Source organism: Protopterus annectens, chromosome 7.part0, assembly GCF_019279795.1.
Source record: "Protopterus annectens isolate FY-2018-M chromosome 7.part0, PAN1.0, whole genome shotgun sequence".
NCBI classification, from domain to species: Eukaryota; Metazoa; Chordata; order Ceratodontiformes; family Protopteridae; genus Protopterus; species Protopterus annectens.
The window spans coordinates 1,810,998,121-1,811,025,026 of NC_056739.1; positions in this window are offsets into that span (position 1 = coordinate 1,810,998,121).

Consider the following 26,906-nt stretch of genomic DNA (forward strand, 5'->3'; position numbering starts at 1 on the left):
CATATCTCCACATCACTACATATTATTTAAAGTTCAAGAAGAAAGTGCAATACAGGAACACTGATTTTTTAGATATTACTTTAAGAAACAGTGTTACAGGGCAACTAGATACAACTCTATATAAAACAGGTCGAGAAATGTACATTATCTTATAAGGAACAAATAAAAAGTAAAGATCAGACAACAAATAAGAAGGGAACATATAAATGCAACAGCTGTGTGTTTTGTAAATATATTTGTACAGCAAAAACATTTGCCCATCCAGTTAAACATATATTTTTTACATACAAGCACATAGGAATTGTAATACAAAGGATTTAATATATATGGCCAGATGTAGAGAATGCCACTCATTTTATATAGGAAAAATGAATCAGCATTTTCAGGATCGAGTCTGTAATCACTTGTCTGACATTAAAGGAGGTTGTTGTGTCTTTCGGCTTTTAGGGGTCGCCACAGCAGAACTCCAGTCCGCTAATGGTTAGCAGTAGATTTTTATGTGCCGAGTTGCCAGCCCTGACACACAACCTTTAACAAAGGTACGCCCATTCATGCATGTCTCCACACAGAAGACGCTCTAGCTGAGAATCGAACAGGACAATGTCTTACTGTGAGGCGACAACGCTACCGCAGCACCACCACCGCAGTCTTGACATTAAAGGAGGTGTAGACACTAATTCATTATAAAAACATATACGCGTTACAAATAATGTCTACAATTTTTAATTTTTAATTGAAAAAAAAATTCCTACATGTCTTAGAGGAGGTGATATTATTAACATGACTGGGAGACAATAAAATAAATGGATGTTGCATTTTAGAGCTTATTACCCTCCAGGACTAAATGCAATATTCACAATAAAACTAGATCTAAAATTTCTTTGTTATTGCATTAAGTGATTTTGGTTTATTTATATATGCATTTTATATATACATTTTGTACATATATTTATATACATTCTGTATGTCTTTATTTATTTCCACATCCCTTGTGTTTTTATGTACTATGTCTTTTTAAATGCTTAATGACATTATTAGCACACCTGATTGCTTATTATATTTTATGGTATGTGCTATATAAAGAGTTTTTAGAATCTTAAGTACTTGTTTTTGTGCCTGAAGAAGCAACGTCTCTTGTGCAAGTTTTTACTTGAGAATAAAACAGTATTGTTACATTTCATCTCATGGTTCTGGTACATTTCTGGATTCTGCTTCATTTGTGATTCTACCAGTTTTATTGACCAGGTTTTCTTTGTTATATATCCTTACTAACATCCAGGCTTCACAAAAATTAAAACTTGAACAATGCTATGACAAAGTTCCAGCACATGCCTCTTTCAGACCCCACCACTGTATAGCAACGGAAGGTCTAAATTGGTTAGAAGTGTCACTTCCACTAACATATAATCAACTTCTTACCAGCTATAAAATTATGTAGCATCCATCTACCTGTCCAGCACAAAAAAACATTCTAGAGAATTACATTTCCAGTCGGTCATTTCAATCCAGTGACTAAAAACTACTGTCTGTTTACAAACCAAACAAATGTGGTGGGCTTTGTCTGTACTCGTATAAGGCTGCTATGGCCTGGAACTCCTTAGCTGTATCCGTCAGGTCTACACTATCCCTCCCATCTTCAAAACCACCCTGAAAGACTTCATAGCAAAAAAAAAATCACACTTTGTTCTTACTCAAAAGCAGGATAAACCATATTCTTAGATGTGAATAAGTATATTTTTATTCCTTATACCTCCTTACTCTCCCTTCTTCATTTACTTCCCTACTGCTATTTAATTCTCTTCTGTGACTTTCTCTCTAAATATGCCATAAGCCTGTTTTCCCTCACTTCATATTGTATTTCCTATTCGTATTAGATTAATTTGCCTTTAATTTCTCTACAAACTGTCTAAATTTTTTCAAAATATTAAATTATTGTCATATACCTTGTATGGATTCTTAACCAATGTTTTTTATGTTAAGTCTAACCTGTTATAATTATTTAAACAGCAGATGTTTTTGTTTTATTTTTGAAGATTGTAAACTTATTGTTTCTAAAATGTTTTGTAATAATTTGGAGCTTTTCTCCCTGGGCCTCCCCTGAAAATGGTCTTTTACGCAGTTGGACTTTCCCGGTAATCAGATGTCACTAAATAAATAAGGAAATAAAAGTTTTTGCATCTTGCTACTGGGAATAGAATTGTTTAATTACATACTGACCTGAGTAACAAGGTTATATCAAATAATCATCTTAATTACATAAAGCTTGGAAGGAATATCATATAGGAAACATACTTAACGTTTCACTTGTGAGGGTAAAGAAACCACGTGAGTTGCACATAATAAGTGTTATTTACCTTCCTTCCTTCCAGTTGAAGGAAAGGAGTGGGAAGTATTATTTTCATAATTATGCTGCAGAAATTTGAGCAATTTCCACTGCTAATGAAATTATACTTTATATCTTTTAAAGTTCAGCAAAAATGTGATTTAAAATCACTATTGCTATTATCACAAAAGCAGACAAAATGTAGAAGACACTTGATCACCTAAGACCCCAGTAGAAGAAAATAATTACTAAAGATCATCCAGAGGACAGTTGCAGCATTGCACTAACTAAATCAACCAAGGCAGAAATAATATAAGAAATTTATAAAGTACAAGAGAAGTGGTAGCCTCTAAGAGATCAAAGGGGTAAAGCCAATCTCTGACAATACGCTCAGTGTTCTTGAAAAGACATGTGGAAGTCAATCGTAGCTTACTATACATGGAAAATGGAGCTCGCCAAATGATGTTGTTAACTAATGAAGTGTGGCTAAGAATGGTCATTGGTAGTTTCTCTGGTTGAATGGTTTCCTATAGTTATAATGGATTTGTACTAACATAGACTTGCTTGATGATAATCAGTTTTTTGACACTAACAGAAGAGGTGTGCCTTATCCACAATAACAACTGCAAGTTGAACTGGAGAACATGTGAACGTTTGGTTGATTGCATTAGATATTTTGAATTAATTGAATTAATTTATATTTCCCGTAGGGTTTGGAGCTCTTGATTTCTCAAGGAAGCTGCAGTCGGAGGATAGTTAGGTTATTTTTTGTGCTTTTTGATATCTAATACAGTTGTAATCACATACAACCTCTGTGAGGTGCACCAGTATACAGTTGCATCAGAACAATAAAAGTCACATTATAACCAGATACCTTACTCAGTAATTACAGACCTGCTAATGGGGGAGTAGTCTAGCAATGGATTTGGAAAGGGTGAGTCAATGGTAGATAGGTGGCCCAGTACAAACAAATACACTACAATGCCTTTGGCCAATAACAGTCGACGTATGAAGTGTCAGGTTAAGGAATGGAACTGATAGCAAAATACCAAGAAAAGGATCAGGGGTTGTTAATTTCATCTAGACTGGACCATTCAGAGCAAAGTAAGACAGCATCACCAGCAGTGAAAGGAATGCTGTGATGTATTCTTAGAGGAAGAGATTAGAGAAGCAAAGAGGTAATGCTTCTACACCATAACATCAAAGGGCATTGGTCAGACCATACTTTGAGTACTGTGTGTAGTTGTGGAAGTCATATTATGAAAAAAATACATCAAGCTACTGAAAGTAATTCAGATAAAAACTATTGGAAATGTCTACAGGATGGAAGACTTTGACCAAAGGCTAGAAAAGCAAGCTCTATTGTCACTTGAAACCCAAAGAGATGGGAGGGCATGATATTGGATCACAAGATCATTTAATTCATATTGGAGTGGATCTTTCTTTATAGGAAGGACTGAAGAGGATGGATGAGAAATACAATAGATTGTAGGGACTGACTACTCCGTAGATCTCTAAAAATACTTTATGACATAGACTGCTGCTGACTCATGGAATGGACTACTGGACTAGTTGACAGACAAGAAATCCACAGAGGCATTCAAGAGGGTATGGAAAAACTGTAAATAGGATAAAAGGGCAAGGCAAGAATGGAGTAGAGTAAGAATGTTAATCATACGTAAAAGGACAGACTACATGGGCTGATTATCTCCTTCTGCCAGCAACCAGAAATGCTGTAATATAATGTAAAGTAGGAAAACTGCAAAATAGGTTTGAACATATGCTCATACAGATCATAAATACAGCTATAATCAAGACTGTCTTGTTCTATGAGAACAAACTAGGTCCAAGGGGCGGAGCCTAGATGGCTAACTGGTAACAGCAACAAATATGAGCTCCACAATCTAGTACCAGAATTCAGGAAAAGAATCATTTTTATTTTTCAAAAGTAGTGAATTCTTATTAAGGAACCTCAATTCTGTAAGAATACCAGATTTTATGCATTTTTATCAACATTTTCCTGTCAAATAAACTGGAGATAACTTTTTCAATACAGAAATGAGCAACTCTAAGTCTTCACATTCAACTGATGTCAGCCACACTACTTGAAATATCTGTCAAAATGGACAGATTTACAGACAACCTTGAGAATCTAAAAGTCAACTGTCAGAAACAGACTGATGTCCTTAATAAAATCTTGCAGCAGCAACAATCAAAAATATTGGATATGGAAACTTCTCTAAGTGACATAGATGAGAGACATAAGAAAGATGAAACTCACTGTGAATCTCTTTTACAGCAGAATACCTGGCCAATCAGTAAAATAGATGATTTAGAGAGCAGAGAAATGAGAAATAACATTAGGATTTTTGGCCTTCCAGAAAAAACAGAAGGTGAGGACATTATTTTATTTCTTAACTCTTGGCTTCTAGACATATTAGACCTAAAGGAAGGTCTATCGAATTGTATAAAAAGAGTACACAGAACTATAGGGAAATCTATTCCTTCTTCTTCCAATATGCTTCCTAGATCTATTATTGTGAAATTCTTGTCTTATTTAGACAAAGAACTTGTTCTCAAATCTGCCTGGAGAGGTCATCCATTGACATATAATAAGAGTCAAATTAGATTTGACAATGACTATTCTTCAAGAGTCTTGGAACTAAGGAAAAAAACTGGCCTTTTGTGAGATTTTTGAAACAAAATAAAATAAAGGCACAACTTGCTTTTCCTGCAAGAATCAGAATCCTTTATTCAAATGACATAAGACCATTCAACAATGTCGAAGAAGCTATAACTTTCATCAAAAACAACAACATAACTGCAATTCCAGAAGACATGGATTGGTCGTCTTCCACCACTTTATAAAAAACCTCTGAGAAAAATAACTGGACTGATATGAGAAAGAAGAAACTGAAAACTGATCCTAGAAACTCTGGAGTCACTACTTCTCTCAAAGCATCAACTAGGGCTTAATTTTACTTCTAATCATTCAAAAAAGTATGTATTTTACCTAACACACACCTATAAGAATGTTTTCTTACATTTTCTGATTGACCCTTACTAAGATTACATCTTATATTTCATGTGTTTAGACTTCTCTAGTGGTCCTTAATATAGCTACTTACTAAGAACTCATATAATAATAATAGCTTGTTCAAGTGACACCCTTGATTTTTGCTTCATTAGCAGCAATTAAACATATGATGCATGCATTTATACTTTATACAATTCTTAATTTGAAATGGTTTTTGATTTTTAAATACATTTATTGCAATATTTTATAATTTAGACTTTAGTTACTACTCTACTCAATTTTAGCGTTCTAACATTCCATTATGACTGTTTACTGTCACTCTTGTTTAAAATAGCCTCGAGCTAACAAATGTTGTCTCTCCTCTAAAATAGAATCTACATAATTAACATGGAAGCTCACATCCTAAAATATAGGAATATGAAGAATTAAATGTTTTTTCACACAGTTATAGGTAGATTAAACTAAATTAACCTCACCTATTATCAAAATAACTCATGTACTATCTATCGCACACATTTATGCTGTTACTGATGAGAGCTTCCATCTCACATTCTCTGACTTCACTTGTCTATTCTGATTGATTAAATAGTATGATTAGTTGAGATATTTATTCTTTCATATTATTTATTTACTAAATATTAATGTCTTCTATGGTTAGAAAATGTTTCAGTTTTTAGGAAGGTGCCTGTCTAGATCAGTTAGTGTTATACATCAGTGAGTGCACTGTACGAATTTACACTGTCACTTTACTGATGAGTCGTGCACTGTTTAGTTTAAGGATGTATGTTTGGCCAGGCTAGTTTGTAAACTTAGAGACACAATAGTGAAGGTTCTGTATATTTGCTGATGACGATAGACTCTATGTTGTGCAATGTATGTTTTTACAGTTATTTCTGTCAACTGCGCGAATGATGCTGTGGGGAGGGCTGAAGCTCCTTGAAGATTGGTGGTGAACAATGCCCGTTATGGGATTTGACAGGTTAGTTTACTGCATTGTTGTGTTTCGTGATTGCCTGGGATGGGGAAATATGTGAACAGGTTTGTTCCTTGTTGGGCCATGGGAGAACTCTTGATGCAGTTGTGGATCTGTTGTTATGTGGTCTATTACATTGTTGACACTTATTTTGGGTGCTTTTCCGTTGCTGGGCAATGGATCCAATACATTAGCGAGTGCTTGTGGTGATCACATGGCGGTTGCATGGGGCAGTTGTTTAGAGGGGGAGAGACATTGGCGTGCTGCAGAGTTTGCCTGGTTTCTGTGGGAATGTGGATGGTTGAGGAGCGTGCAGTAAGAGTAAGTTAGTAAATTTCCCCTTTTATTCATTTTTTGAGAACAATAGTCAGGGAGGATGTCTGATTCGGGGTCTGTGTCCCTCCGTTTTGTCTAGATTGCCCAGATCTCCTGCGGTGGTGGGAAAGCAGATATACATTATGTGTTGTATAGTGGCTTGCTATGAGTGAATGCAGATGTGTGTGGTGCTTACAGGTAGGCTGTTAGTGGTTCTTGGGGGTACTCAACCCTAGAGCTTCTTTCGTTTAAACAGTCAATGTCCCTTATCTTGGAGATGGAAGCTTTAGAGCTAGAAAGCTGCTCAAATTGATGTGCATGAGTGCAAAAAATAGGGTAGCTGGTCATTGTTCTGGTGTTTTATTACTTTATAGTTGTACGGTTCAACTCTTGTGTGGATGTCCATTTGAAATAGTTGATCTGCTGCTACCTATACCTCTCAACTAACGCAGATTTTTTTTTTGGATTTTAGTTGAGCCTCTTAACCTGTCATGATAGTAGTGGCTTAAGATGAATGTCATTCTATATTTGAAAGCTATAAACTGGTATCATTCAGAACATGTATGTTAACTCTGTCCCCCATCCTGTCAGGTTAATAGATGAAGAGTCTCCGATTATTTTTAAATTTGCACTCAATTTTTTGGCTATGTTTAAAGCTGCTAATTACTACAAAGTTATTGTAATGCTGCTAGTTTCTAGCACCCTACATGCAGCTGTTTTCACAACAGATTTTTATTCTCAATTTACATCAATTATGCACATCAGTAATGTCTCTACATATAGATTTTATGTAATCAGTTTATGTTCTCTGTAGCCAGTACTATTTGCCTAATTTGTAAGTAAGTGAGGCTGGTGAGTATTTAATGTTGGCTGAGGTTTTATCCAGTAACTTAATGTAGTAGAAAAGAAGTGTGTGTGGTATTCACATCACCAGTAGCGATCACAGTTTTTCTTACAATAGACATCCTATGAAACAACAATGCATTTAGTGTAGGAAGTGACGGGAGTTAGTCTAAAATTAACTATAGCAGATGATTAATGGGTAAATTAGTATTTTGCTTTTTATTTATTTAAAACTATAGACAAGATTAAATGCATAGTAGACAGAAATGAACTTGCAAGTATTTTTTATTAGTTTTAATCTGCAAGCATATAATATAAGCTATCTGTTTAGTTAAATTTCTGATCCAGATTTCTCTATGGGTTGTGTTTAGCAAATTTGAAATGGGTTTTAAGAATATTGTCTATGCTGTTAATCACTACCCAAAATGAATGTAAGCAATATTATTCATAACTTAGTGAACTAGTGCATTACTAATTTTGTTATCCATGTATTAATGAATATTGATATTGAGGAAATATGTGGCTGCTGATTTGTAATAGTTCTTCAAATGTCCTATTGATAGTTAAAAATGAAATTCGTTATGCAGTGGAAATAATGATGCTTTACATCTAGTGTACTCTGTTCTGTTATGCTTATCCACTAAGCAATTTTATAATCTAAACATGCCAGAAATGAAATTGGATAAATATTTGTATTTTAGTAAATGTGATGTTTCTATATCTGGCTTGCTTCATTGAGTCTACTATGTGAAATTTGATTATATGCTATGTTATTTAAATATTAAAAGTTTGCAAGTTTAATTTCCACAATATGGTCAAAACTATAGTCTTTTTATAGTATAGTGGACTCAAAAGACAGAAGGGATTTTCTTAGTCATCGTTAAATACTTAATTTCAACTCTAGTAAATGAACTTATTTATACTAACTTTGTTACTGGGTAGTATATTCTTTAATTTGAAATAGTTAAGGCATTGACAAAGTAGATAATATGGAAAATGTATGTATTTATGTTTATTTATGCATCTATTTATTTATTACTAAACTATGACTATTTTATTTGGTTACAGTATTTATCATTACATAGGTTTTATCAATCATTATACCTAGACTTTCTTTCTACTTTGAATATTTTATAACTTAGCATTAATGTTTTATTTATATGAAATTTTCCTTTGTTCTATACACTTACAATTACTTAAAATTGTATTTGCTCCCATTAACAATTATTTTGAATAAGCTGCTTCTATTGCATCACTTTCAAATCTATTTTCTTTATGTATTACAAATTTCATCTATTCATTCAATTCTAACAACAAAAGTGGATATATAAATTAACTTTAGATCTCCTATTAACTCATACTGGAGCTCAGACATGTTATTGTCGTTAATCACTTTTTGTTTGTCATGAAGGTTAATCTGTTTGAACTTATATGTTCACTCAGATTAGAAGTGCATGTCATTTTATGTTGGTTAAAGTTTTCCATAAATTTTTTACTAATATGGTTACTCTTACTTATTTTTTATTCAGTATTCAAATCTTTATTTTATTGGCCTATCACTAATAAAACTTTATACAATTTGTTAGGGAGAACTAAATTAACTATTTCACACAATTTTTTTCTAGATAGAGTTACACTCTTTATTATCCAGTCAATACCAAACATGAAAACTTCAATTAACTCACAAGAAAGTCATACTTGATGGATTTAACCTTACTATCCCTAAATGTTAATGGATTAAACAATCCAAGGAAAAGATCCAATTTCCTTAGATACTTGAAACTAAATAACATTCAGGTTGTATTTATTCAAGAATCCCATCTAAAATCAGATGATAACTTTAATTGGAATCCATTGGAATATATAAACCTATCTTGCTCATCGTACAAGAAAAAAAAGCAAGAGGAGTTTTATTACTTTGGAGGAAAAACATCATCATTCCCCACATTATTTATAAGTATGAAAACAAAGAAGGTCTTATTTCAACTGTAATAATTAGAATATGAACACTTGTTAACACCTATTGGTTTCCTGGTATAGGGATAGGAACTGTTAGGAAACATTTAGAACTAATTAACAAAGTTTATAAGAGTATTTTGATTCTAGGGGGAGACTTCAACTGTACTTTAGACATTTCTGAAACCTCGAATAAAAAACACTTCTGTCTTACTTCTTTAGGAAAAGCTCTAAGAAATTGGTGTGAGAACCTAAATCTAATTGACACCTACAGTTATAAAGACCCTAACTCACTATCCTTTTCTCATAGTGATTATAGATTTGGCACCCAAACCAGAATTGATAAACTTTATGTATCTCAAGATTTAAGTATGAAAATAATTAACTTTTCTATAATCCCTTGCCCCTTTTCAGATCATAATTAATTTGTTTTAAAACTTGAAATTGATTTTAAAAGGTTGGTCTTCACAAGAAGGATACCAGCATACATCATCAAACTACCACAATTCAAGCCATGGTTAGATCACAAAATTCAAAACTTTCTTGACATTAACCAATCAAATGATATATGTTTGACAATTCTCTGGGATACACTAAAAGCTTACTTATTTGGTAAAATTCTAGCTTGGTTTAAAAATAAGACTAAAGAAAGGGAATCAGAACTTCATAATATTCAAAATAAGCTTATAATTATCAATAAAGATAATTCACAACATCCAAAAACAAAAAATAAAACAATTACAGTCTTAAATAACAAATACAATGAAATATTAACTCATAAAACAAATTTGGCATTAGAAAAATTAAAAATCAACTCACACTCAATGTTGCCCAAACATCTACATAATCTTTCAATGAGATTTAAAAGACAAGCCTCAGATAACAATATTACAAAAATTATTCATGAAGGCAGAAATAATAAAATGGTATCAGATATTAGTGATATTTTTGAAGCCCTTAAATATCATTACTCTGACCACCAACGCAATAATTCAGCACAATTTCATCACATAGATGTAGATAAAAGTTTACTTAAAATAAATAAAATTCCAGATAAACTAAAATCTGAGATCTTAAAAAATTTCTCTCAAAGAAGTATTTGATAAAATTAAAGAAAGCAAAAATAATAAAGCCCCCGGGATAGATGGAATTATAATGGAACTATATAAGTTATTCCCTATCTCAGCCATCTCAATTTTCCATAAAGCCTTAAATGTAATTCAACCCGATAATTTAATTCCTCCCTCTTGGAAATATTCCCTAATCACTCCTATATTAAAAGAAAATAAACATCTAAAACAATGTAGTTCCTGTAGACCAATTTCCTTGCTAAATAATGACTACAAGATATTTGTATCCATTCTTGTAAATAGAATTAAAAAAAATCCTTAACACATATTATAAATTATTTTCTGTCTGGTTTTATTTACAATAGGCATACTTACGATAATATTTTAAGAAAACTGTCCCTTATCAACATTTTAAATAGGGACAATCGAGAAGCTCTTCTAATAGCCCTTGATATTGAAAAAGCTTTTGATATGCTGAAATGGGATTATCTCCTCAAAGCTTTAGAAATCTTTGATTATCCATCTCATTTCATTACTTTGATAAAAAATCTATATAAAAATAACCTTGCGTATGTAAAACTAGGCTCTTTTACTTCAGAACTCATTAAAATACTCAAAGGTACAAAGCAAGGCTGTACATTGTCACCCATTTTATTCGCTCTTGCAATAGAAATATTTGCTATTATATGACACCAAAACACAAAAATTAAAGGTATAGACATGTATGATCAATTTAATTCCAAATTCATGCTCTTTGCGGAAGATATACTTTTAACTCTGAGTGTCTCACAAGAATCGCTTAAAGAGTTAGATCTACAGACTGAAAGGTTCTCTGATAGCTCAGGTTTACGTATAAGTGAATCTAAATCTAATTATATGCATTTAAATAAAAAACAAAATTCTTTCATAACTCCAGTCCATTTAATAGGAAAACAGGTCTCTTCTATAAATTACCTAGGAATTATTATTGATGACAATATTAATAACACTTTATCTACAAACTATAAAAAAAATCTTAAATACCACAAAACTACTCACTGACAAATGGAATAAATTATTCTTAAAGTTTGAGGATAGACTTCAATTAATAAAGATGGCATTATTACCAAAAATAAACTATATAGCTCAAGCCATTCCAATGCTACATAATAAAAAACTATTACAACCCATAAATAAAATTCTTTTAAATTTTTTCTGGTTCCCTAAATGGAACAGGATAGCCTATGCTCACCATATTAGACCCTGGGAAATGGGAGGAATTAATTTTCCAGACTTAGAGACATATATTAAGGCAGTCTATATTCATAATAGTTTTCAACTGGATAGACCCCAAAATTTCACCAGCTTGGAAATCCCTTCATATTTCTATTTTTTTAAATGAGAATAAACTCACAAAAAATACTCTTTCAAATGATCAAATAAATATATTTTGGAAAATATTATGCCTTAATTTACAATTTAACATTTTGAAACCCACCAACTCAGTCTTCATAAACTACATCTACAACTCATTTAGATATTTCATAAACTCAAACTTAGACATTAAATTTTGGTGGGAACTCTTAATTCCTTTCAAAATAACTAAAAACTTTCCCAACAAATTACATGAAAACATTATAAATAATTGGGAACTAAAAATTTTACTTATTGGCAAGATTGTATTAGGAAATCATCAGTCTTAAACATACAACAAATAATAAACACCTTTGATATTCCAAATTCAGATTGGCTTATACTTCAAAGCATTTTATTTCATGCTCAAGAGTTATACAGAATAATCAGTAATTCCTCCTTTAGTTCTGAACCAAAATTAATTTCCATTATCCAAGAAATGGTTTATAATAATCATAATTGGTCTAATTTAACCTCATTGCTCTATAAAAAAAATAATAATTTACAAAGTTAATCCAAAACAAAACTTCTGGAATTTTATTACTAAAGGTCATCAGATTAACCTCTCCTCTGAAAACAAAATTAATTTATTGTATTCTATTAAATTAACCTCCAGTCTACAAACTTGGAAGATTTTTTCATGGAAATTCTTACAAAGGGCGTTTTACACCCCCAATAGGATAGCTAAAATGGACTCTTCTAAACAATTGTTTTGTAGTTGATGTTCTCAGAATTGTAATGCTGATTGGATTCATATATTTTTGAGTGTATCAAAATTTAAAAATTCTGGGACGAGATTGGAAATTTCCTTCAAGCAATTTTTTCAGATTCCTTCATACTAACTAAATCCATGATTTTTCTGAATCTAACTGAAACAAATGTTATGAGCAAAAAGAATTTGTATCTACTATTGACTATACTAGCAATTGCTATAAAATGTATTACGAGAAAATGGAAAAACTTCATCTGAACCCAACTTTCAAGAATTTATGACGCTACTAGAAGAAACAATGCATATGGAAACAAAGGTAAAAGAAACAAGAATCTTCCCTAATAAATGGATCAACAATCCTTGGAAGAAAGTTTTTTCTCTCATTGAAACTTTAAAGATCTCCACATCTTCTTAGTACTTGGAGAAATTACACAGATTTTTTTTTGTTATGTGTAACTACCTCTCTCTAACTCTAATATTCTCATTTTTTTCCATATAGGCCATATGTACATATTGTATATAGTTTGTCTTTGTTTCATTTGTATTCAAATAAAAATTATGTTTTGTCTTTTTGAAAATCAATAAAATATTTGGAAAAAAAGAACAAACTATGTCCCTTTATAACTGAAGACTTATAATATCTTCTCTTCTCTTATCAAAGGACTTACTAAATGAGACCCACTAACAACATTCACCATTCTTCAAAGCCCATTAAATATTATTTTATCAGTAGGTTTATTCAAATATATTTTCTCAAAATAATTTGTTTGTTTGTGTCTTTCGGCTTTTCCCGGTTAGGGGTCACCACAGCGGAACTCCAGTCCACTAATGATTGGTAGTTGATTTTTATGTGCCGAGTTACCAGCCCTGATGCACAACCTTCAACGAAGGTACGCCCATTCATGCATATCTCCACGCAGAAGACGTTCTAACTGAGAATTGAACCAGACAGCGTCTTACTGTGAGGCGACAATGCTACCGCAGCACCACCACCGCAGGTTATTTTCTCTAAATAATTACTTTACATTAAAAAGAAGAAAATTCAAAAAATGAATAAAATGAAAAAGAAAGAATGCAAACATTACCAAAGTGAAATCTGATAAAATATTAAGTCTCTATGAGGTATTGGTTAAGTGATCAACCCTTCTTTTACATGATCTCATACTTCTAGGTTCTACTCCTGTAGCATTGCCACACATGAATAACAAACTGAAACCTCTACAAGACAGTATGATGTCATGGTAAACATCATGCAAGGTACAATTAAAGATAATATCTTTAAATACATATATGTACACTACAATTTTATTGGTAAACTGAATGAGAATAAGGCGGTAGCCTATTAAGGATGATGAATAATGATATACAGCACTTATGCACTCACATGTCTGATTATTTCTGAAAAATATTTAATAAAACTTTATGGACTGGCTAAGTGCAGGAAAAGTCTTGGAATAATGAAATATATCTCACAGTATTCCCATTTTCATTGGACTAGGCAGATTGAGCCTGACTGATAACCATAGACCAAGTAACCTTTTAGACATGACTAATAATGTTACTCTGGACTTTCGATATCTTAGAAAAAATTGGGGGGAATCTAAATAACTAGGATTATAACTGAGATGGTTTCTACAGTAAATAAATGAATAAAATTAAAAGCTATCTGTTAGCATAAGTGTTCATTCTTTTATGGTCTTGTTATCCAGGCTGTCGACAAGACATTTCCACAGATGTGGTCCATTTGGATTTGAGAAAAGCTTTAACTGAATCTTTTATTATTATATAGAGACTTTTACAAGTATGTTATAAATAAGTACATTACTAGCTGGATTCAAAATTGGTTTGCTTATGTCTATGGATTATTAAATACAATAATAGCATAATTACACAGTATTATTTAAAGTAAGATGGGTGCAAGCATTTAATTCAGTTATTTAATTCATACTTGTTTTGTATTTTGCATTCGGATTTGCTTTTTGTTGATGAGTTATTTAAACTTGAAAATATACTGAACTCTTCCCTGCTAAATAAATCTTTGCAAAATGATTTGGTTTCTATATAGACTGATGAAACACAAACACTTTTTAACATTTCCTGCAATAAAATCATGCACGTGAAACATGACAATAAAAAAATCAGTTATTTTGGATTTACTGAATTTTCCAGCAACCTATACTGACCTAGAAATTTTGATATTCATATAACTGCTGTTACTTTAAAAGCAAATAGGTCAACTATACCCTTTTTCTTTTGTTTTTTCATTACAAGAAAATAGTCATTGTTAGCTGATCTTTTGTTAGCTGTATAAAATCACACCTGGATAATTTGGAGTTTTATTAATCTCCATGCTTTAGAAATTAAGTATTACATTGAAAATAATACACATTATAACATCTTTTAACTATATGACCAGACTAAAATTTTAAATGTCTGCTATCTGAAATATAGAAATCTTATGGTTTATTGTCTAGTAAATAAAAGCTTCTGTGAGGATGTCTTGCTTATTTGTTCTCATGTTATTATTATTATACATGCACTCAGGTCATTACACAAGAAGTACAAGTATGACTCTGTCATTGTCCATGTGGGTGTGAATGATCTGAGATGCACCTCCCTGGACTACATGAAAAGAGACATGGTGGAGCTCTTGGATTATGTGGCCTAGGCAGGTATGACACTAGCCCTGAGCAGTATCCTACCATCACCCATAATTATACCACAGTACAAACAAAAAAATTATTGACTTCAACAATTGGCTATGTTTCTGGTGTAATTCTAAAGGAATCCAGTATCTTTCTGCTTGGGATGATATGACTGACAGACCTCGATACTTTGCCAGTGATGGCCTGCATCTGTCACCCTGGGTTTCCAGGCACTGGCTAAGTCTCTTGCCACCCCTATAGTGCCTTTTTTAGGCAGTGTTCCAAAGAACAAATTACTACCCTAACAGCTATAATTAAATGCAATCAGAGGGTCATGCTGCTCAATGCTAGAAGTCTAAATCTCAAGATGCACTCGCTCGAAGAACTCCTCAAAATGGAGAACATCAGCATTTGTGCTGTAATGGAGACCTGGTTTAAAGCGGCAGAAATCACCCCTGCACTACCAGCCTATAACTCATTCCACATCTTTCAGCCCCAAAACATGGACCAAACCTCCAAAGGTGGTGGTGTCCCCATATTTATAAAGGATATGCACACCTCCAGACTAGTAGCCCAACATAATGTATCTGATATACTTCAGGTACAACTAACATTGGACAAGATGGCAATCCAGGTCATAGCCTGCTATAGGTCCCCAACCATGTCCCTAGAGTCTCACTCCACATTCCTAAAGCACCCTGGAATCTATTAAGGTCCAACCCAACACTCTCTTACTAGGAGACTTCAACTACCCCTCCATCAACTGGGAAAACTACTCAAGCACCAGTACACTGACCCAACGCTTCCTGGAACTCATCATTTCCAGTGCCCTGGACCAGCTCATTCTGACCCCCCACTAGAAGAAGCAAGATCCTTCACCTGGTTATTACCAACATGAGCGACTGTTGCTCTACACCAATAGTCAATCCTTCCCTGGTCAGATCTGACCATAAACTAATCACCATGGAAATCCACATCTTACCCCCCCCTCGCAAAGGTAACCACCTTGAAAAACTTCTCCAAAGCTAACTCTGGATGCCTAAAAACTGAGGTGGCTAACTTCACAGCACCCATGTCAATGGAAAATAGCTGTATGACTGCGAATCTTACACCAGTGCACTATATGAACATTTACACAAATGCATGGAACTAACCATACACAACAGAACCAAGATGCTCTCTTCCAAAAAAAGGAAACCAATCTAGTGCCCCCCCTACCATTAATAAACTCTACAAAAGAAGGAATAAACTGTTGCAGGAAAAAGGTGAAGTCCCAAGACTGCAAAAACTCCCTTATTAGCCTCAAGAAAAAGTTTAAATTCCTCATCAAATCCACTAAAGCCAGCTATTCTATAGATATATAAAGAACCTCCATGGCAATACCCAGATTTGCTCTGAGATACTGCACAATGGTACCTCCTATACTCAGCCAACAGATATTGCCAACATACTGGCCGACAGATTCAGTGCCAACCTTACCCCTCTATTCTCCCTAAAGGACCAATCACAATACCAGAAGAATGGCAGGAACCCAGGATTACTGCAGCACAGGTTAAAGCTGCATTGTCCAAGGCCAAGAATACAGCTTCCATGGGACCGATAATATCCCTGGCTGTTTTCTACATGAACTACAAAGTGAATTGGCTCCACATCTGTGTTCCCTGTTAAGTCACAGCCTCATCTCAGTTTTTCTTCCTACTGAAGGGTACACTGCTCCAATCATCCCTCTCCATAAAGGGGGAGCAACTACAGACCCTGGCAGTTATCGCCCCATTAACCTGATGAGTCTGATATGTAAAGCTATGGAGTGTATCATCATGGACCTGATTAACAAAGATATAGGAAATCTCTAAACTATAGATCCTATGCAATTTGGCTTTGTGAAAGGGAGATCATGCCTGTTCAACCTGGTTGACTTCTTTGAGTCAATCACCAGGGCTATGGATGAAGGTAAGGCAGTGCATACAGCCTACCTTGATCTAGCCAAGGCCTTTGATACCATTCCTCACTCAGGAATTATTGATAAACTCACAAAACTAAGCATCAACCCCTATACCACTAGGTGGGTTGCAAATTGGCTCACAGATACAACACACAATGTGAAAGTAGCAGACTCTAAGTCAGACTGCTGACCGGTCATCAGTGGAGTCCCACATGGATTGGTCCTGGGTCCTCTCCTGTTTGGCATCTAATTCTCAGAAGCCCAGGCCAACACAAAGGGACTCTGGTTGACCAAGCTCGCAGATGACTGCAAGCTGGGAGTCATTATTAACTCCTCAAGTGATGCAAACATCCTACAGAAAGGTCTCACTGAGACCAATGACTGGTGTCAAAACCATGGCCTTAAGTTTAATGCCAAAAAATGCGTCATCATCCCCTTTGGTAAATACTCAGTTCCCACTAATTACCACATCGATGGGAGCCCACTGAACACTGAAGGCATTATAAGAGATCTGGGAATGCAGGTTGACTGCAACCTTTCCTTCGACCACTACATTGCCACTGTGGTCAGAAAGTCCAAGTCCTTCTGTGTGGCACATCTCATTACCAAGGGTTTTGCATCCAGGAAGAAAGAGGTCATCATCTCTCTCTACTCTTCCATCATTAGACCAATCATTGAGTATAATTCCCCATTTGGCATGTACCTCACTAGACACCTGCAGCAGCTGGAGATGCCACAGAAGTACCTCATGAAGAGGATCCTAGTCATTAAACACATGTCCTACATGGACAGATTCAAAAGTCTCATATCACCTACTTAGAGGCAATCTCTAATTGACATACAAAGCCATGTCTGACCCAGCTCTGTTAGAAATGCTACATCTAAAGAAATCCCAATCTCTCCACACCACAAACTCCAGAGACCTGATCATCGTTACCACACTCAACAGAACATGCTGGCAGGGCAGGTTCCTCCCCCAGGCACTGCCCATGCTCTGGAATAGACTTCCCATACATGTCAAGCAGAGCACCTTGCTGACACTCTTCAAGAGAAATCTTGATGAGTAGATGGATAATAGAAAGTTCACCCTGGGGATCACTCTGGTGTCTCTACTTGATAGAGGCTCTGGGAGCTAACGTCGAGCAGCACGATGCCAGGGCACTTCTATAGGATAGGCTTGTAAAGGCTCCAGGGCCATTAGCCTAGTACACACCTATGAACCTATAAACCTATGTGGGTACAGAGCACAAGTTACCAAGCATAAGAGTAAAAAGAAATAGTGGAATCTGTTTGTTCAATACTAGAAACAACTTCCTTATTTAATTCAGAAATCTGTTTCAGTGGAAGCTTTTAAAATTCACAAGGATAAGCATAAGGCAAACATTCTTATTTTTGTTTTTTTTAGATATTACTATGGTCTAATATAGTCACGTGGAACCATGTGTACGTCATTATGGATATTCTTCAGTGAGTGACACACTAATACTTAAATGTGAGCACTTCAGAATTTTCTGAAGGTGTTGTATCCAGAAGGAAGTCTACATTCCAACTAAAAATAACTGTGCTATACAGCTCACATCTCTGTTAAATGGATGGCACATTTAGAATTGTCCCCCCAGCCATTTCCAACACTTTTAAACCATACATACAATAAGGGACACTTATTCAAACCAGAACACAATGATCATTGTAATTCATGTCTGCATATATTTATAAGGCAGAATTTTAAACTTTGAATGAAGTGGCTAATATGTTAAAAATATTGAAATCTGATATGATAGAAAAGATGTTTGTGTAATTTATATCAACCTATTTTCTATTAGGTACTTTTAATTTTATTTTCAAATAAAAAATAAGGTTAAAGTCCTTTTTCCAAACAAACTTAGTTACAAAACCACACAGATTTTATCTTACCCTGCCAAAAGAACTAATTAGGTTTATCTATAAAAATAAGACATTGATTATTGTTTGTAAGCAAGCAGGAACAGCACAGATGTTTTGTAAATAATATTAGTCTAGTAATAAAAGTTGTTGATTCAAATGAAAGTTTTTAAGTCCTGCTTCTGCAATCGCAACTTCAGAAGTGGATGTCACTAACATCACAAATCACATCTACAGAGGTTCAGTGAAACTACCATCCAGGTTCCAGTTCAGCATGTCAGTGAACAGGCAGAAGGTGTACCACTGGCTATTTAAGGCAGGGCTATAACAAGAGTGAGGTGGACAGGGGTGCAGGATAGGAATTTGGCTGCAAGGTCACCAAGGTTAAAAATATATTTTTGTAACTTTTATTATTAAAATTATTTAATTTTACTACTTTCTCCTTCTTCCCTTAGAATATTTATGAACACACAAATCTCAACCTCACACTCATATACTAGATAAAGTAACAACTCTGTCTTGTGAAACTCCCCAATGATTCTCATAACTTAAGAAGTATAATTAACAAATAAGCAGTTGACAAACTACTCACTGGCAGCACAACAGCTTTCCTTGATATGTATGTATATATATATATATATATATATATATATATATATATATATAAATAGATATATATATGTGTATATATATATATATATATATATATATATATATATATATATATATATATATATATATATATATATATATATATATATATATATGTGTATATATATATATATATATATAGATAGATATATATATATATATATATATATATATATATATATATATATATATATGGGTCTACCAGATAACACCGACACGCCAAAACACCGACAACGAAATAACTGACACAAAAAAACGACAAAAAAAGAAAGTTCAAAAACACGAAACTTCATATGCCCGACAAACCAAAATCCGGGCAATCAACAGATTAAATACCTTTCCCGAAAAACACACACACAACACAAGCACACCAAATACTATACAAACCTACACAAAACCTTACATACACAACTATCTATGCACTAAACTTAACCCAAACCCTAACCCTAAGATCCATCACTACAGCGCACTTACCTTACCCGCACCCTAACCCTAACTCACTTAATCTACCCCTAACCCTTAACTCTGTCACTATCACAAACTTACCTTACCCACACCCTAACCCTAACTCACTTAATCTGCCCCTAACCCTCAAGTCCGTCACTATCGTACACTTACCTTACCCGCACCCTAAACCTAACTCACTTAACCTACCCCTAAACCTAAAGTTGGTCACTATCGCATACTTACTTGACTCACACCCTACCCTAACATCCGTCACAATCATACAATTACATCACCCACACCCTGACCCTAACGTCCGTCCCTATCGCACACTTACCTTAACTTGTCGGTGTTCTCAGCATCAGGATTCTTAATTGTTGGTCTTTGGTCTTCTCCATTGTTGATCTTCCGGTGTTGGTGTTCTTGCCATCAGTGTTGTGCACTTTCGGCATTTTCAGGTAGACCTATATATATATATATATATATATATATATATATATATATATATATATAAAAAACTTATACATATATAACTTACATATATATATATATATATATATATATATATATATATATAGATATATATATATATATATATATATATATATATATATATATATATACATATATATATATATATATATATATGTATATATATATGTATATATATACATATATATACATATATATATATATATATATATATATATATATATATATATATATGTATATATATATATATATATACATATAAATATATATATATATATACATATATATATATATATATATATATATATATATGGGTCTACTTCACATAATCAAACATCCAAATGTTCGACTTTCACATGGCCAAGACCATATCATCAAAAATTTGAATGTTCGAAAATGTGAAAATAAAATAAACAAAAAAAAATAAATAAAATAAACAGTGATGCACCCCTCACAACCCCTGCTATTTAAATATACCAACTCCAAGATCACAGTACATTGCGGTAAAGGGAAATCTTCCCATTCCGTGCTCTATGGAGATCCCCATTCAGACCGTTCGAACTTTTAAACGTTTGACCATCTGAAGGGGACCTATATATATATATATATATATATATATATATATATATATATATATATATATAAAAAAAACAGTCCCAAGCAACAAGGAGCTCTATACGATATCCAATGATGGCAAAACCAAATAATATTGAATCCAAGTTAACGTAACAATATATGAACTTCAGACAAGTTAGTAAAAAGTACTAAAATCCTTTAATGTAAAATGTAAGCACTTTCACGGAACGTCAATCCGCTTCTTCAGACATATTTACAATGAACTCACATACTGCAATATATACTCAGTCACTTGAATACATAATGAAGCAATAAATCTATTAAACAATTAGCTCCAGAATTACTAACAAGTCTTCACAATTAAAAATTTACGTGGGTAAAACCAACAGGACCCTGCATGAACGCATTAGGGACCACATTTATTGTTATACCAGGAAGAATGATTATAGTGCCCTGGCCAGGCATACCTTACAAGAGGGAGCTAAACATACTTTTCTTTTCCAAATTTTACATGTGCAATTAGAAAATATATGCATGGGAGACATAATCAATCACACTGAACAAGTTGAGTTACATTGGATTTTCAGGCTTGGAGCTCATAGGGGCAGAGGTCTAAATGAGTCTGTTTCTATAAAACCTCATTTGAAAGCTAGGAGGTTACATTAGTATTTGTATCTATGGCTTTTAAATTTTAATTGTGAAGACTTGTTAGTAATTGTGGAGCTAATTGTTTAATAGATTTATTGCTTCATTATGTATTCAAGTGACTGAGTATATATTGCAGTATGTGAGTTCATTGTAAATATGTCTGAAGAAGCGGATTGACTTTCCGTGAAAGCGCTTACATTTTACATTAAAGGATTTTAGTGCTTTTTACTAACTTGTCTGAAGTTCATATATTGTTACGTTAACTTGGATTCAATATTATTTGGTTTTGCCATCATTGGATATCGTATAGAGCTCCTTGTTGCTTGGGACTGTGTTTTTTCTATTAACTTGGTTCCTGGTGTCCTTTTGATATATATATATATATATATATATATATATATATATATATATATATATATATATATATATATATATATATATATATATATATATATATATATATATATATATATATATATATATATATATATATATATATATGTACATACATACACACACAACACAAACACACACACACACACACACACACACACAGACACACACACACACACACACACACACACACACACACACACACACACACACTAACTTAAGTTTTAGTCTAAGTTTTAGATGCAATACAGAAAATGTTTATGTATATAATTATACAACTTTGCAGTTAACATTCTTGATAAAAATAAGCAAATTATCCCCAAAAATTTCAAATGTCTCACACAGCTAACTTTCAAAATAACCCAATTAAACTTTAATCAAGACAGTAGAGGTCCATTTTATTTTAGAATCAAATGCAGCAATCCTGATGTTATACCATGTAAAACAAACCATTGTGCTTTTCTTTAGAAATCACTGATGATGAATAATGAACTCAAAATTGGTTTACACAGGAAGACTAGAGGATTTTCGCTATAAGAAGTGCTTTCTTCCAGCCAATGAAAAAAAAAAGAATGCATCTCAACATACGATAGTGGAGGCAAGTGAAGTTGATTGAACTTTAATCACTTGGTTTACACTTTAATAAAACTGTAAGCAATTAAGTCCACATTGGATAATTTCTTGCTATATTTATAGCATATTCTTTTTTTAATTTGTAAGGCTTAAAGGTGAGCAGTAGCAATAAGGAGTGGTACCGTGAGGTCCCAGAGAGACCGTGATTGACCTAGCTAAGTTTTGGATCAGGAACACTGATGAATTATTTGCGATCTTTATTTGTTTTCACTGCAAACTATGGCAGAGGCCACAGGGTGGCACTAAATCGAGCATAGCCACCTCTCCAACACTATATCCTTTTTGCCATGGTGTACACTACTGTGGACTGGAATATGTGCCTATTTTTATCCAAGTATCCTAGGACTGCCAGGTGAAGGTAAGCCAATCTACATTTACAGTATATCATCCAGTTTATATTTACAGTGTTGTTCTTTACAGTGTAGATTTTCTACTAAAGCAAACAAACTTGTGCCTTTTTCCTATAAAGTGTGTTCTGGTTTTCACGGGTTTGTTTTATACATATTTTACTACAATAATAGGATTTAAGATCCCTCAGTAGCTGCTGTCTTCTCACCATGCTAGCCTAGCTTGAGACACATCTGATTTGAAACTAAACCTAGAATTTATCAATGAAACTGGACACCAGTCTAGTTGACTTCAACCTCATGAATTTCATAGCTTAAAATTGGTCAAAGGTGCCATTTACAGTGGAAATGGACATACCTGCTTAAAGTCAATACATTTTAAATTAATGCAGATATTCTGGAAGAGTGATAGTAGTGACTGTTGCAAATAAAGCTACCAATATTTCTTTGAAAACAATACAGTAAGGTTTATCAGTGTTGCTAACTCATCAGAACACCATTGCACCACTACCATTCAAACTGCAAAATGGTTCCCTTCTCTGGTACAGCAACTACCTAGAGAACACTTTCACCATTAAACTACTTAATGATAAGTACTGTTCCTCTTTCACAATTTCACATTCAGTTCACAGCACCATTTACTTAATTTCTACTGTATCATCAAACATAATTAGCCCCTTTCTCTAATGCTATTAGCAAAAAAATAAATAATTTTTACAAACTGGCACTGACCTCTTGGAACTGGCTCACAAAGGAAATATAAACTTTGGACAATTTCATAAATTTCAAGAAAAACCTTAAGGAGATCTTTTAACAAAAATAATATATATATATTTGTTTCAGAGATTCAAAGTAGTTTTTACCAAATAAATTTGACTTTTTTATGGCTTGATGATTCACTGCCCCTGTAGATCACTAGCAATGTCATTCACGTGACCCATAAAGGACTAATATTCTTAACTGGACTTACATTGAATGTTTTCCTCTTTATATATATTATATTATATGTAATTTCCTAATGCATTTAAGATTAAATATGTCACTTTGTAGTGTATTATGAATAATATTTACTGTTAATTATGTACTCTATGCATTATAGTACTGTTCTTTCTTTGTGTCTTAGTCACATGTTTGTTATGAATGTCATATCCCCTGGATTGTTGCTGAAAAGGGTTTAATACCTGTCCACCCACCCTGTTAACAGTTGAAAAATAACATCTTGCACACACAAAGTGTTACAGTTTGAATGTGTGGTTAGTTGTCACTCTGAAAACAATACAAGATGATGCATTTGATAGAATAAAAATGTTTTCTCAGATGCTTGTTACATCTGTGGGAGTAAGTATATTTTAAACAAAAATATATAACTGGCCAGCAGGAAAAGTAGCTGTCTAACATGATGTACTCATATACTATGTGTCAGACTCTAACCTATTTACAGACAGTGCAGCATGCCAAAAGAAAACTTCAGCACACCACTTTCACACATGATTTCAGAATAGCTGAAAGTCCCCGTACTTAACTTTTCACTGTATGATAATTATGGATTTCACACATGCTGGTCAGATTCCAAAACACATTGTGCAAGCCCAATGCAACTTAAATGTGACAAACTGCAACATAATCTCTATTTCCGAAATCCTCAGCATACACTATAGGGCATCACAAGGAATGAAAGCTACCACTGCAGATTCCATCGTATTTCATAATAATACTGCAAAAAAAGAAAAGAAAGAAAGAAAAGAAAAATGCAATATGCAGTGAATGAACTGTAAAACAAGCCATGGCTGAGGATGTGGCTGTGTACACAAGAAGGCAGCCAACTAGAGCTAAAGCAATGCTGCAACTAAACCAGTTGTCACACCAAATAATAATTGACAGGTACTGCCTAAGCAGACAGCTAGTGCAGGCTGCATGCAGCATGTGTGCCCCATTTATCCGTGCAGACCTTGCAAGACAACACCACCCCTCTTGAAATCAAAGTGTGTCTCAGCCTGGGTGCATTTGCATCTGGGAAATGGACATCCCAAAGACACATGGGGATGTTGTAAGATTGTCACAGACAGCTGCCAGTCTTATACTGGCAAAATTCCTGGAAGCGATGTGCAGCAAGGTGGATGGCTACATACACTTTCCAACCACCCCCATGGAATGGAGAACTGTAATACACCAATTTTATAACATTGCAAACTTACCACATGTGCTTGGTGTAATAGATTGCACTGACATCCCTATCGAGACACCAGTTTATCCAGATGCAGACCAATACAATAACAGACAGGGCTGGCCATCCCTGGACTGGTGGTTTGTGTGTGCAGCAGATGGCAGCATAGCAAACCTCATAGCAACACAGCCTGGAAGTGTCCATGATGCTGCCATATGGAGAGAAACTGGCCTGAGGGCCTCATTCTAGCAAGGGGAAATACCTAATGAATTACTAATGGGTAAGTACTGGAGCACAGCTAGGGTGTAAGCTAAGGTCCAATGCTACAATATCCATGATGATATCATATGTGTTTACTCCCCACAACTGCGGCTAATGACCCTGTACTAAGAACTATCAAACCCTGCAGAGAAGGCCTACAATAGACCGCACACAACAACAAGAAGTTCCATAGAGTGTGTATTCAGTGTACTGAAAGCTAGGTTCAAAAGTCTGGACACATAAGGGGCTACACCACAATACACATAAGAAGGCAGCACAGATGATAATGGTGAGCACTGTGCTGCACAACATGCTAACTAGAGCACAATGGCATTCTTCTAGCTGTAGTTGTGGGTGAACTATCCCAAGAAACCCTAATGTTTGAAGATGACATCCCACAGGTATCAGAGGAGGAGCAAGAGGACATAGGGGGCAGAAGACACAGCCATAGGCAATGTAGGGTGTGACCACATGTACAGGCTCAGGCAACACTGCAGCATCTGACACATAACTCTGAGTCATGACAAGCCACACATACATGAGTACACAGATTAAATATTGATATTCAGTTGTTGCCCCACCATAGCAGCACAGATTGCATCTATGGGCAGTTACCAGTAGATGTACACACTGAGTATCAGACATCATAACATATAACATTATGACCATGCACAAATCTATCACAATGGGGATCATCAGCTCAGGACACAACTGACACTGGTATGCATACAGATTCATATTGGTGTATCTGTATATGGCACAATATAAGGGACATATGTCAGTGCAACACAGTCCTATCTATCCACTATAAAAAGATACAAACAGGTAAACAACTCAGGACATAATTCAGAATTGTTGTTAATATCACAAGCAAAATAGATCACTGCAAGGTATGGATAACATAATATAATTATGGAGTCAGTTATATTTAGTAAAACTGTCAGACTCCCATGGCATCAGACTTGTCAACAAACACAAATAGATGACATTGCCAGTGTTCTGCACAACAGTGACCATTACTACAGGGTGAGAATGACAGAGTGGATCAACAGTCTGTGTTACTCTAACACAGTCTAGGGTGCCCACTCTGATGGCTCATCCCATGGTCTGGTCTGCCCCAACCACTTAAGGAAACATTTGGCCCAGATTGCTCCACAGAGAAGACTGACGGGGTGATGCCAGCATGTGGAGATGAAGCAGCATGATTG